The 14979-nt window shown below is 40.1% G+C and overlaps 1 protein-coding gene across 1 annotated transcript in view; it reads right to left on the reverse strand.

The window, feature by feature from the left end:
• Positions 1-2794, reverse strand: part of coro1ca (coronin, actin binding protein, 1Ca) — a 46872-nt gene extending 44078 nt beyond the window's left edge. Inside the window, exon 1 of the mRNA XM_084727937.1 lies at positions 2644-2794. The gene's annotated coding sequence lies outside the window, so the exon portion shown is untranslated. The remainder of the gene's footprint in view (positions 1-2643) is intronic.
• Positions 2795-14979: the final 12185 nt, after the last annotated feature.

Raw genomic sequence — 14979 nt, forward strand, 5'->3', positions numbered from 1 at the left:
AATCGATAAATTCATAGGCTTTTTTAAGTCTGGCTGTAGTATACAGAGCATTTCAAAATTGAGATAAGTTTAGATCATGAATCATGACTGCAATAAAAGATCAGGATACAGCCTATTTTTTGGCCAGACAGCACGCCCTTAATCTAATGTACAGATTCCTTACAAAACAAAGCCTAACTTCTTAACATTTTGTGTGGGATAATGAGCAGTGATAGCTGGAATTCCATCAACATTGATGAAATAAAAAGATACGTTGATTGTGTTTATAAATTGTAATTATCTTCCTGAAACCAATTCAAAATGTTAAAAAATGTACTCAAGGCTTCACCACAGCCCACACCAGCACGCCTTGCTGCAGCTGATAGGGACCAACACTCCCTCACATCTCATGCTTAGTTTCCCTCTACTTCCTGACCCACTTCCTCCCTCTGCCCAGCTATAGGAAGGCAGACTGAGGCTACGCTCTTCTGAAGACCTTGTACTGCAGCACAACCAGCAGAGGTTGATGCGTCTGAAATGGTTAACAAGCCCAAACACAGCTGTAATACCACTGACTGTTGACCCTGGGGTCGCTCTGTCAGCCTTCACCTGCTCTGCATCTTACATCGGGTCTCAGCTTGGCGAGGGAAACTCCTGCAACTCAAAAGCTGATTATTACACACGGAAGCTGAGTAGTTCAAGACACGGGCTAAATATGCAAATCTTGCTGCCCTTTTGACATACTAACCATGGTCATTACAAATCAAACTGCCCTATTGTCATGAACAAGCAAATGAGCCAGTGGTGTTACTGACAGAGGGGTCACACAAAGGACTACTTGGGTCAAAACCCAGCCACTAAGACTGGAGAGGCTATTTATGACTGCCAAGTGAGGAGGGAAGCACCCTAAAACCTTCAGTTTTGGATCGATTTCAATATACTGCATTCCCAGAATGGCAATGGTATTTAAGAATCACATTACTTGCAGAACCAAGTCAAATTTTAAGAGTGAGGCTAATTCATAAAACTTGTGACCAGGGCTGAAATAATTAGTCAATTAATTGATTTGATGAGGGAACAGAAAATGAATGAATTGAATGTTTCTCATTTTATCAACCAAAACTGCCAAATACTCAGTGGTTCCAGTTACTCAAATTTGATGATCTGCTGATTTTATCTTAATTTATCTGTTTTGTATCACTATTGATAGGGATGCAGAATAAATATAGGAGCTGTTGGGAATTTATGTTATGTATTATTTTGATAATGAAAATATATGATAAATACTGATGCTAATATCCAGTTTGACAGATTATGACAAAGCAATTTGTTATAAAAGTGATGTTGGTTACATTTGATTAGATCGGACTAAATCATCCATCTTTGCACACACAATTTTTTGTTATCTTGTCACTATCAGCCATGAAGCAGGACATTATCATTGTCATATCAGCTGGGAAAAAAATGCGCATCCCTAATTACTTATTAAATATATCTAAAAGATTTTTTTTTAAAAGGAGACTTATAATGAATAAAATTCAGTCACAGCCCTACTTATGACACACTCCAAGATTAAATCCCCCTATCAAAGCACTCATTAATGTGCAAAGCCAATGAAATTACAACATATGTGGTCAAATTGTGGAAACTTTGACTAATCAGGCAATAAAGTGCCTTTGAATACAAGCAACACTTACTAATAAATAACGAGCCCCATCTTAATTTGACTTGAACATAATTAAACCAAACCCTTGCTTTAATATAAAAACAGTATAATTAAAAGCATCTGTCAGTATAATGCTACGGGACTGATTCATTCTGCCCTCACTTACTATAACTAACTACTAGAGAAGGCGGAGGTTGTCATCTGCACAGATTCTGCATACTTTCATACTAACAATTCTCCACGTGTTATGGCCAAACAAGCAGAGCTGCTGCAGGGACACGGTGATTATAAATTTGGGTAATATTTGTAGCTGCTAGCATGGATGCAGCGCCTGTCTCTATGCTATGATGACCCTTTTCCATTTATCTTCCATACCAGTGTGTTAGTGGGTCAAATCTGAACCTGGCATCTTGGAGGAATATTGCAGATGCTGTATATAACCAGAGGGAAATTTGAAGGAAAAAAAAGAAAAAAGGTCTCTGTTGATGAAAGAGTTAATTCTTGGATATTTTTTTTATGTCTGGGGGCCATTGTTCAGTTTGAAGAGTCTGTATTAACAATCAGAGTGCCAAGGGCCAGGGCGCGGTTGTGCTGCCTGGCTGTACCTCCGCGTATGTGGATCTATCGTTTCAGAGATAAGTTTTCCTGCTGCCGCACTATGGTTAGCTACCCCACCCCGCTCAATAACGTCCAACAGCACATTTCATGTCGTGGATTATCCACCCAACAGTACAAGGAACAAAAACCCTGATTGAAAACAGCTATTATCTCTGGTTATCGGTTAGAAACTTTTTGGCATTGTCAGTTAACCGCCGTGAAGGCTCGTGCTAGCTTAAAAAAACACTTCACATTCTGTCCCGATTCATTTTAGCTAGCGCCTGCACTTTCCTGTCTGGATGGCTGGAGGTGGACAAACGAACACCACTGAAACAAATTTAAGGGGTTAAAAGAGCCATAAAGTGTCTTTTAAAAAAAAATCCACATAACATTTCACCAACCTTCTGAAAGGAAATTGAAAGTATTCCCGAAAGCCGAATGATATAACACAGCCGTATCCCACTTTATTCCTCCCTCTGCCGGAGCCGCTGCTGTGCTGCTGCTGACACCGCTCGCTCTGTGTGCGCTTTCCCCACTCTGCCACTAGCCCCGCCCCCTACATTGGCTTGGCGAACACTGAGTGGATAAGCGGCATTTCACGGACAGCTCCAACAGCCAATCAGAACGGCTTTTTGCAAAACAGGGACCAGAGCTCACTCCTCCTTTCTTCAGGTTCATAGTTAAGGAAAAGTACCATCAGTTGTGTGTTCACTGAGGTTTTAAAGCATTTTAATCTCCTGTGGTAATAGTGATATTCGTTTTACATAATTGTCATCTATTTTTCATCTATCTATTACTATTCTCCTATTATACATAAGAATGATATGTACAATATTTTACAGAAATTAAATGCAACCTTTTTGTTACTTTTCATGTATTTGTGCCTATATTTGTTGTCTTCTCACAATACATTTTATTTGATTGTTTTATATTTTGTTTTGTAAATGCACATTTTATTTTATTATTGTATGTTTTATCTCAGGAAAGCATTTTTTTTAAATTTTATTATTGTATAATTTATCTATTACTCTTCTGTTTTTTATTACTTAATTTACTGTTTTGTTTTGGTGTTCTTTGTCTGATTGTTGAACATAAGTTTTTCACACGATTGTTCTTGTATAACTGGTGTGTCAATAAAACATCTTGAATCTTGATATTATTTAAAGATGGAAATTTTATTTATTTATCAAATAATAGGATTTATGTAGTTCTTTTTTGGAAGGGTAGACAACTCATTTGACAGGATCTCGGAGCAACTAGATACCCATAATATTTTAAAAAGAATGGGATGAGGCAATAATGATGAGAGGCAGAGAGTGGGTTTATGTGTCTATGTGCAATTGTGAGTGAGTGGGGTTAAATGTATGGGTATACTGAATATAACAATATAAACACAAGTGTATGTGGCTGTTTGGTGTAATTCCTTTATCCATCTACAGCAGATTTTTTTTTTATGCAGGATGCTTCTAGTGTCCTTGTGTAGCAGCTAAAATATACATTTTGTGATTGGCAGTGCAACAATAGAACATGCTTGTACAATAATGCTGTGCAAGGTGTCATTTTATGATATTAAAATTATATTTCAAGAAGAACACAATGTACCACATGTGTATTACTGCACCACAAGATGGCGGTATTTCACAAATCCAGAGTGACGCAGACGTTTGACAGAAGAAAACAGCTGTATTCCATCATCCAATCTATTTTCTCTCCTCCCTCCTCCCTCAGTCTTGTACATGAGGGCTGATGCAAGTGTTTGTGGTGAATCTGGCAGCCCAGATTCTCCAAGCAGACTTCCCTGGTTAATTATCTTTTGAATAACAGATGACTCACTAATTAATTTACCTGTTATCCTGTGATTCCCAGTGTTCTCTGCACTATCCACAGTTTCTACTCATTTGACACAACAGTAAATGTATATCGGTGGTTCTCAACCTTGGGGTCATGACCCTCAAGTGAGTCGCTGAATTTCTGCGGGTTGCCAGATGTTGTGGTCAATAAAATAAAATATTGTGACAAGCAACACAGAATGAGATCCAGAAAGCAGTTCATGGTGACATAATCCCCTTAATGACAGTCAACATAAGGGACAAAAACTTAAAAATCTGCAAAATACAGCTGGCCTCAGGACATGTAACAGCCATCTAAATGGCCATTTCCAACAAAAACCATCATGTTCTGAGCAGACACAAACACTCACAGTAACATTTGCATTTTGTAACATAAACTATTCAGGGAAAAGGGAAATTACGGCTGTATTCTGGACCAGGAAATGTTTTTTACATTAGAGAAGTAATAATAATGTACCTTCAGTGGGTTATTGTAAAATAACCCCAACAGGAAGACCTATCACGCTGGAGGAGCATCATTTTTAAATCACTAAAATACTTTTAAAATTAGTATTTTATGCCAATTTTTTAATTAATTTTTTTTTCTAGTAAGTGGCCATGTGATAAGCGGGGTCATATACAGTGAGCAGGTAATTATACTACCCTTCAGGGTGATTTAAGACACCTACATTTTGTGTCAGAATCCTGCATCACCCTGTTGAGGTTTATTTCACAATAAAGACCCACTCAGTGTACATTATCCTTTATTTAGAGTATATTTTATTTAGTGTGTTTGTGATAGTCAAAGTGTTTGTGCACCTGAGTTCTGATCACACACACTTACAAAAAAAAAAACAAAAAAACAAAAAAAACACTGTGGGCCCTTTTTGTGCCCCAGTATTGTGTTCACTAAGCAGCTATAACCAGTTTTGCTAGCTAATACAGGGAATGACTACTATGGAGTGATGTCTTCCCAGAAGTATTCCAAGGGGACACCGGACAGGAAATGGACGCTGTCCATGCATTCCATATTGCACACTTTTTTGTTTAACTTTTAGTACATACTGCAGCTCTCCCTACAAAGTACATACTGTTGCATGCAGTATGCATAAAATGTGGACATATTAATTCATCATAACATTGCACCTTGAACTTTGACCCCATTGTTCATACATCCATCACAAAGGACTGTAGGTCAGAATAACCAGAAAAGCATGCTGGCTTGCGACCAGATGCAGTGGGACATCCTGATATTTTTGCCGTATTTCATTTGACATAAATATTTTCCTGGCATACTATATAGCATGGTAGTATGGGAATTTGAAAGCACAGCAAATCTCAAGGTGGATGACCTGAGAGTCTGATACCAGCACCATAAACTAAGAAAAGCAAAGCAACACTTGATTATTCTGAAGGGGTCGTTACTTGAAAAGGCTGCATACTGGTACATAATAAGCTAGATTTTAAAGCAGCTGCACAGACCCTGTTGATTTTGGAGACCCCTGTGGACAAAATTAGTCATTTCTCCACCATCATAACCGTGAAATATAATGTCAAAAAGAAGATCTAAATAAAAATCTCCTCCTGCTTCATTTTAACTGGCTAATATATGACTCATTGTAACTTTGCCTGGGGTAAACACAGGCCTGTTTCATGTGATTTAAAGGAGAATCCAACCCGGTGGCAGCCATTAACAATAACCATACAGAAATAGAAAATCTTCTCACTGACGGTGTTGTTTGCTTATGTAGGTCATATAGAAGCATCAGTATTAAACAGAGACTGTTTCATAACCGGTTAAAAACTCCTTGTAGCAGCTTTTACCTTACCTTTTTTCACCGATGGCTTCCTCTCAACAGGTTTGTCTGGTGACTTCTGAGCTGAGTCGAAGGCCGCCTTCATCTGTGCCACTTTCACAAACTGGCCCTGCTCCTCAAGTTTGACTTCAGCCGGCTTTGGCCGCTCCGGGTGCTGCAGCTTTTCGTGCAGCTGGATGGTCTCCTTTATGAGTTCGGAGACAGGCCTGGATCTGGGAGTGCTTTGGGATTTTTCTCTCACTGGGACGCTGTCATCGCTCTCTTTGTTATCAGGTTGATCTTGCATAATATTTTCTGTGTTAAGTGTCATGCGAAGATCCTGTTTGACCTGAATTTCCTCTGTTATAGCTGTGCCAGCGCTCCTCCTCCTCCCAGATTGATCATCTGAGCCTGCAGAGACAGATAACTGCAGATCAGCTTTGCTCTCGCTGTCACTCTTTATTTGTAGAGGTGGTCTTAAAGTATCTGTCTTCTCAGAGGTAGATAAATCACCTTTCATGGGAGGAGACTTCAAATCAGACACTGAAAAAGCTGCAGGTTCCTCAGCGGTCGCACCACTCAAGTCACGTGAGGCTCTTTCATGTGAAACAGCTGATTCTAAGTTGTCTGAGGACAGGGTTTTAGATGGCTTCATCTCCATAGTGTCCTCGACTGAAGCATGAGTTGAGTTGATGTTCTTTGAATTCTGACAATCATCTTTGGGATAATGTGAGTTTACTACATCAGTTGTTCCAGGCTGAGGTGCATCTGATGTGTCAGCAGTGTCTGTCTGTTTCATGCCCACGCCTTTAATGTTTTGAGCTTTGGCTGCAAGGTTTTCTTTATGTGGCTCCTGTTTAAACTCCCTCGTGTCATGCACTGATGAAGGTGTGCTTAGATCAACTTCAATGTCTGTTGGTGCACTGTCAAGGATCTTCTTTGGAGCAACGTCCGTGTCGTTTATGGCGACCTCTTTTATTTCTGACGGCGCTGAGGTCGTCTCCTTTCTGTTTCTCTTCAATAGCCTCTCCAAAATAGAGCTGGTGTCAGTGGGTGAAGATGGATTTGCTGAATTCGAGTCTGTCTTTCGATTTATTTCAGTTGTGTCAATGTGTAGATAAGGCTTCACTGACTCCCTTTCATCATCAGTGTCAGTGACTTTTGGTTTTCCTGAAGAGTAGTCATTCAAAGCTGGCTTCACCTCACGCAATGGTGTTTCCTCTTTTGTATTATCCTCTGTTTTCTCTCTTGGAGGTCTATGCTGAATGGTATCACTCATGTCTAATAGAGAGTCTTTCTGCAGGCTGTTTTTCAAAGGATGTTGGGCCTGAGCTATGGGCGGTCCCTTCCTCTCACTCAAACGGCCCACTGTTCCTGCACAGAGTTTAATGTCTTCATTTGTAGCGTCAGCCATGATGGTGTCATTCTCATCTTGTTGGACGGACAGTAACAACTCCCTCCCTGCATGAGTTCCACATCTGCTCATCTTCATCATCACAGAGTCGTCTTCTTCAGTGTTTCCCAGCGAGTTTGCATCCCCTGAGGTGACACCAAGGCCACACTTTTCATATGAAACTCCAGCTGAGTTCTCATCTTGGATCTCCTCATGTGTTCCCTCGTCCTGTTGCTCCATCTTAATCTTTGAGGATGCCTTCCTCTTCTCCTCTCTCCTGCTTTGATTGTACAGCCTGTATGCTCTGGCTTTCTCCTCAATCCACGCGCTGCTACTCTTTTGGTTTTCGTCTGTCTCCTGTGGAGCCAGCGGTGCCGTCCTGCCTCCTTCTCCTCCTCCTCCTCCTCCTCCTCCTCCTTCCTTTCCTGCAGCCCCTCCCTGTCTCACCTCCCTTGCAGCGAGAGGACTCACCCACGAATTTATGTGCTTCTCACTAGAAGGTGTTGTTGGCTCCTGGCCGGGGCTCCCGTCCAGATCCCGAGTGTCTGGCTCCCCTGAAATTTCCCGGGTGTTACCAGCAGCAGCCTCCTCCTCACAGGAGCTTCCTCCCTCCATGACATCACCTGTATGACCGTCTGCACCTTCAGACTCAGGGTTTGGCCTCATCTCCTCTCCTCCTCCTTCACTGAGGGCCTGTTCTACCCCTTCCAGTTTATCCTGGTTCTGGCCCATACTGGTCTGTGGAGAAAGACATGTTGTTAAAGGGATATTCTGGATTTTTTTTTAAATGGGAGAGCCAGACAGGAATGATGTATTGCTGTGAACAGGGTCCACAACAAATGGTATTTTAGCCACTTAAATAAAGTCCATCTGAAAAAATCAATATCAGTTTAAGTAAATTTAAGTAAATTGCATTCAGAATATTTTCACAACTTTACTTTTCCCTCAGACAGCCTTTTATGACAAGAAAATGCCAATATATAAGACAGATATTGCTTCCTTCAAATCCACCAGACTCCTTTGGCAAAACAGAAGAAGAGAGTTTTCCAAAGAAAAACACCAACCAATGCATGCAGGGCAGAATTTGGCTGTTGCCCTCTGATTATAATCCTCAGCCTAAACCACAGACCAGCACTGCCTTCCAACCACCAATCAGAGTAAACTAAATTAACAAAAGATAACTATCTGGATAATTGGACAAATCAAACCTAAATTTAAAACAAACTCATTTGCTATCTGGCCCTAAACCATGAATCTAAATTGGCAGATTATCTCTTTACTGTTAGGGGCACAAAGCAGAGCAAATACAGACTCAGTGTCCAGTCCAGCCAGAGAGAGAGAGGACGATATGAAGTCTTGGCTACCAGCAGAGGAAAGAGTCACTTCATGACAGGTGAGTGAGAGACATAGATGCACTTCCTCTTAAAATGTGACATGCAACATGATAATATCAGAACAAGAAATTTTGGTAATATACTGTCTATGAAAAAGTACCTCATACAGCCCTACTCCAAAAAATCCAAACTCTCTCTTTAACCTCACAACAAATCACCCGTCCTCCCAAATCATCAGCTCAGAAGTCGTTTCCTTTCGCCCGCTGACCATGACTGATCTGTGCTCCACCACAGCTTCTGTTATTCATCTCCACTCATGTTTCCTGTTTGAAAAATACACAGAAATCTGGAAGCTGCTGAAAGAGAAGAGGAGCAGACACCTGGGATTAACATCACTGTCTAGACATGAGAGATGGTTTCAGTCTTGGGAAGAGAACATGTAGCATGTAGCAAACAACTCAGTCACACAGGAGCTGTTCTTCTCATGGAGTATCTTATGACTTGAACTGCTATAGTATACCCTCTGTTGGGTTATTCATGCACTTGCAATGTCCACAGCTGCTCAACTTTAAGTCAAATTACAGTCACAAGATTTTGCATCAATCTCACTTTCTCAATTTGAATCCTTTGTTTTGGACTCGTACATGATTCAGCAGTTTCACTGCAGCATTATTTTCCTCTTACGTGGAAGGTATGGAAAAGAAATAGAAAAAAAATTCCTACTGCTTCCAGTAGTAATGTTTATGTTTTAAATGTATTGTATGTCTTATAACACTTATCTTATATGGCTCTTACTATGATTTACTCATGAAAGTGGTTACTTGTGCATTTATTCTTCCATATATGTTCCATATAATGTTTTTTATATTGAGAATCTGGCATATCTGCTTTATTATAATGAGCATGACAGCTGGAGAAAGGCAGGAAAGGCAGGGGGAGGAGGGTGGGAGAGGGGATGACAATAAATACACACTCGTTTTGAATTTGATGCCTGAAACACATTTAGGTGCGTGTTACATCACCTGTTCTTTATATAACGCTCAGTAAGCATTTGGGAACTGAGGACACTAGTTGTTCTAAGTTTTGAAAGTGAAATTCTTTCCCACTCTGGACTGCAGGCAGCTCAGTCCACTACCTGAACTACAAAGGCACTCTGTTATAACTCCTGCAGAATGTGTCTCAGCATTGTTTTGCTGAAATAATCAGGGATGTCTCTGAAAAAGTCGTCTGGATGGCAGCATATGTCGCTACAAAACCTGTATGTACCTTTCAGCATTAATGGAGCCTCAGTTTTAATGACACAGAAAAAGTCATACATGCTTTTATATTGTCACGTCTGGACTACTGTAACTCTCTTTTTACCTGTTTAAACTCACACTTGGTCTCACAACTACAACTCATCCAGAACTCAGCAGCCAGACTACATCTGACTACATCTAGAAAGTCCTGTCATATCACCCCAATTTTAGCATCCCTGCACTGGTTACCAGTTAAGTTTAGAATACATTTTAAAATTGTACTAATTACATACAAGGCAATTCATGGTCTTGCTCCAGAATATATTAAGGAGCTTTTAACCTTGTACAGTCCAGCCAGGCCCTTGAGATCAGCTGATCAAAATCTCCTGGCTGTTCCTCAGACCAGACTTAAAACTAAGGGTGACCGTGCCTTTTCAGCTTTGGCCCCTCGGCTCTGGAACAGTATTCCCCTTAATGTGAGATCAGCAGACTCCACAGAGGCTTTCAAGCGACTTCTTAAATCTCACTTCTATAGAATGGCCTACTATGATTAATGTTTTATTGTTTTATTGTTTTTAAGAAAATATGTTGTATTTATCTGCTCTAAATGCGTTTTTAAATGTTTCAATATGATCTTTATGCCTTTTTCCTTTTATTCTGTAAATCTTTTAATATGGAAAGCACTTTGTGCGTAAGCTTGAAAAGTGCTATATAAATAAAATTATTATTATTATTTACAGATGTGACAGTTACCCATGATGCAATGGGCACTAACACACCCCCATACATCACAGATGGTGGCTGTTGAAGTTAGCGCTGGTAATAATCTGGATGGTCCTTTTCCTCTTTATCCTGGAGGACACAACGTCAGTCCATCTCAGATGAGCTCGGGCCCAGAGAAGTCTGCAGTGTTTCTGGATGTCTTTCTCTTTCTCTTTCATCTTAACTAACATTTGTAGATGCAGCAACAAAACTGTGTTCACTGACAAGTGTGGGTTTTTGATGCAGTTCTTAATGCAGTGCTGCCAGAGGGGTCAAAGGTCACGGGCATTCGATGTCGTTTTCGGCCTCAACCTTCTTCACATTCTGAATTTTTTGAGCATTTCATAACTCTCCCAGTCTTTTGTTGCTGCTGTCCCAACTTTTTGGAAGATGTTGCAGGCATCAAATACAGAATGAATGAATATTTTACAAAGAACAATTAAGTTTAATAGTTTGAACAGCACATATATTGTCTTTATACTGTTTTCAACTAAAAAAAGGTTGAAAAGTTTTTGCAAATCATTGCATTTGGTTTTTATTTATGTTTTACTTTGATATATACCGTATGTTTGTTTGTCCTGTGTTGTATTTTTTAAGTCTCATATGTGACGTCTTACATGTTTTGCAATATTTTTACACAAACTTGCAAGATTTTGGTGTCGCTAATGGTTGCCCAGTTCATATAAGTTTCATATTTCACATATCTACAAATATAAGAATATAATATGTGTATTTACTGCCATATATAGTATTATAGTATAAGTTCCCAAATTATACAGATTTCATATTATATAAATTTAATAAGGTTCAGATAAAACATATTAACATTTAGTAGAATTTATCTATATGGGACTTGAAGCCTCGTCCTTAGAATAACAGTGTTAATAAGTAAAATCTGAGATCACAGCAGAGGAGGAGCAACAGCAACACTTTGTCTGACAAACTGATTAATTCCTCTCTGTTAGTAATGAAGGTTCACAAAGTCTATATTTTGAAAGTCAGCTTGTTTTCTTGTCACTTTTTTTTGTACTTATTTGGTTTCATGTGACCCAATTGGTTGATTACAGGCAACAGTAAGTCTGGTCTTTTTGTGTTATCACAAATTGCATGTGTGAGGAAGACATGATTGTTAAAAACTGTGTTAATCTATATTGTATTGCAATGTATATTGTATTCACTGATTAATATGAATGGGACACTCATATTGCACCATATTAATCTGAATTTAGATCAGGTTTGTATTTAATCAGGCCTTTCTGAGGGACACTACACTGTCCTGCTGCAGTTATTTCTTTTATAGTCATAATGATGTTGATGGTTGTGGTGCTGCTGCTGATTAATAGTCTAAAAGTATAGAAGAATGTCAACAAGAAAGCAGAGCATGAGGAAAAACCTACATAATGTTGCAGAGAGAAACTTTTCCATGAGTTTGTGTAATTGTTTAATAAGTTTTCATCCACTAAACTGCAGCAGTAAGCAGAGAAACAAGACAATGAACAATGATGTGGACCATGAGTCTGTTTCCCGTCTGTGGCCTCAACCCCCTCGTCTGTGTGACAACATATGACTGCTGTTGTCTTATCATCTGACACGCCTGCTCACTGGCCAGACACATCGCTGAAGGAGCTAATGTTATCACCCCACGCTCTGAGAAATAAGGGTTCCACACAGGAAGAGAAAGAGCATGGGTTCTATGTAAGAAAGAGTTCTTCAAGGATCGCAGAAAGAGTGAGAGTTAAAAGATGTTTTCTCAGCATAAACAATGATAACTATAACATAGATTGTTCTATGATTGTTTTTTTTTTACCCCTCTGTGTGTGTTCTAGATGAATCCCTCAGAATATAAAAGAGTTCTCAGGAGAACGATCGGGGTGGATTCTAGATGAAACCCTTGGAAAATAAAAGAGTTCTCAGTGTAACCCCCTGGGTGTGTTCTTGGTAAGAACCCTTGAAATATAAAAGGGTTCTCGGTAGAACCTCCTGGCTAGGTTCTACGCAAGACCCACGGAATATAAAGAGATCAAAGCCTTGGAATATAGAAGAGGTCTCATTAGAACCCCCTTGGTGTGTTCTAGATAAAAACCCATGTTCTCTAGGTTCTCTATAGAACCTCCTGGGTAGGTTCTACATGAAAGAATAGAAAGGTGTTCTAAATTCAAGTCCCCAGATAGGTTCTCAATGAAAACCATTGGAATATAAAAGGGTTTTTCAGTAGAACTTCTTGGGTGGGTTCTAGATGAAACCCTTGGAATACAAAAGGGTTCTTGGCAGATCCCCCCTGAGTGGGTTCTTGTTAGCACCCTTAGAATGTGTAAAAGTTCTGGATTGAATAGAAGAGGGTTCTGGGTGGAACCATTGGCCCATAGAAGGATCATCTGCAGAACTCTTCAATGAGGCAATGGTGGAGCCTTTCACAGATGGTTCTAGATATAACCCTTTATGTTGGGTTCTTGTAGAACCTCTGACAGTGTTCCAAGTGGAATCTCTTTCTTAAAAAAAAGGTTCTCTTATGGGGACAAGCCAAAGAACCCTTTATGGTTCTAGTTAGCACCTTTATTTCTATGAGTTACCAGTGACACTCATAGAGGAGACGGAGACAGAGCAGAAATGTTTGAGGACATCAATAAAACAACTTTAAGAGACGTGTCTTTTCCTCCTCCTCCTGGGACTCTTCAGGTTAGATCCATAGTAGAACTTGGTGGACCTTGCGTTCATTGATGAACCTCAGAGTAGGGAACCCCCTTCCCCTCAGGCCGTCTACGCCTGTTAACAACTGCTCCATTCTCCCGTCTCGTCCTCCCTGACTGCTCACAGCTGATCACTTGACCACCATGTGCTCTGCTGCATCAACACACTCAGACATACAGGAATTTAAAAACCAACAAGCCAAGAACCTCTCGGCTTCCGAAAAATAGACACCTTATTTCTTCTGTCAGCTCTGAGCTCTGAAACGAAACAAGCAGAGTCCAGGCCTGGACCGTGACAGCTCCCTACTCTCCCTACAACCACATGCATATAAATCTCTTATCATACAGCTGTACGTTGAGGTTGACACTTACCAGTTAGACGTCCTAGCCGAGTAGATCGCTCTCCCTCTCAGGGCCGACAGAGTGCTCTTTGTTGGTTGTTTTGGTGATGTTCAGTCCTCCCTCAAATGCACAAGCAATGGGAGCCTTATATTACATCCATGTGATGTCACAGCACATTTGACTAACACAATCAGGGGGAACTTGCAGCTTTGCTTTCTGCTGTCCTCTTGAGAAACTTTGGAGAAGTTATGGCAACACCGTCTATAAAAGACCACATAATATAATGCATTCATAATGCTAACTTGTACTGCATGAGCTGTTATAGCATACCAGGAGTCTGTACTACAGTTGATTGTTGAGGTGGGTATCGGTGAGTATAGGGAGTTTTTCCTGGATGCCTGTGGGATCTTAATCACGTTACTTGATCCCACAGACACTCAACATTTGAGCCAAGATTGCCTAATATTCTTGTATTACGTCAGGCTACACCAATCATCTAAAAAAAACACGTATGTCCAAAGGCATTTATTAGTTCCTGACTCTGTTAAAGTGGGGAAACAGCAACATTCCCCAAAACTACTGTATCTCTGAACTAAATGTAAACAAATCACACACATTTAGGTTACTCTGTGTCAGCCATTCCCAAACTTAAGAATGCCACAGTCCACCGTGAAATCTGAAAATCTTCTGCAGCCTTTAATGGCAACTCTGATCAACACTTGAAACTAATCGAACAAAGACAAGATGTAAGATACGCTCCAGTGTTAAACAAGGTCAGATAAATGAAGTATAGGACCTAATTTAAGTCCCATGGCTTTGTTTTATTTGTTGTGATTACTTTTTAAAATGAATCATAAATCATTTATGGTGATTTCAAACTCACAAAATTGAAACTTAAAAACATTTTATTTACTTATTTTTCATGACCTCTCATGGCTCCCCTGCAGGGTCCTCACAGCGCACACTTTGGGAAAACATCTATACTGTTATGACGGTTGATATAGTGCAGCCGTTCCCAGAGACTGGGTCACGACAAGCATCAAGATATTACAAGGTGGTGTGGAAATGGCAGTAAAAATAGTCAGGAGCAAATTAATCTTAATTAAGTCCTCAGATTTATTGATAAGGCCTATTGTGAATTGGGTCATGATGGTTTGTGATTTTTAAAAAGTGGGTGACTTTGGTTTGGGCAGGGCCTTTCTGTGCAGAGTTTGCATGTTCTTCTATGTACGCTAGGTCAATTTTCCAGTCAGTACCCCTGATCAAGATGCTGGCTTGGAACTGGAGTTGGTCCCCTTGTGTTGCACAGCAGCTGCCATACATATATTACAAGAAACTAGACAGTGAGTGCAAAGA

This window comes from Lutjanus erythropterus, chromosome 10 (assembly GCF_056507025.1).
Source record: "Lutjanus erythropterus isolate fLutEry1 chromosome 10, fLutEry1.hap2, whole genome shotgun sequence".
NCBI classification, from domain to species: domain Eukaryota; kingdom Metazoa; phylum Chordata; class Actinopteri; order Lutjaniformes; family Lutjanidae; genus Lutjanus; species Lutjanus erythropterus.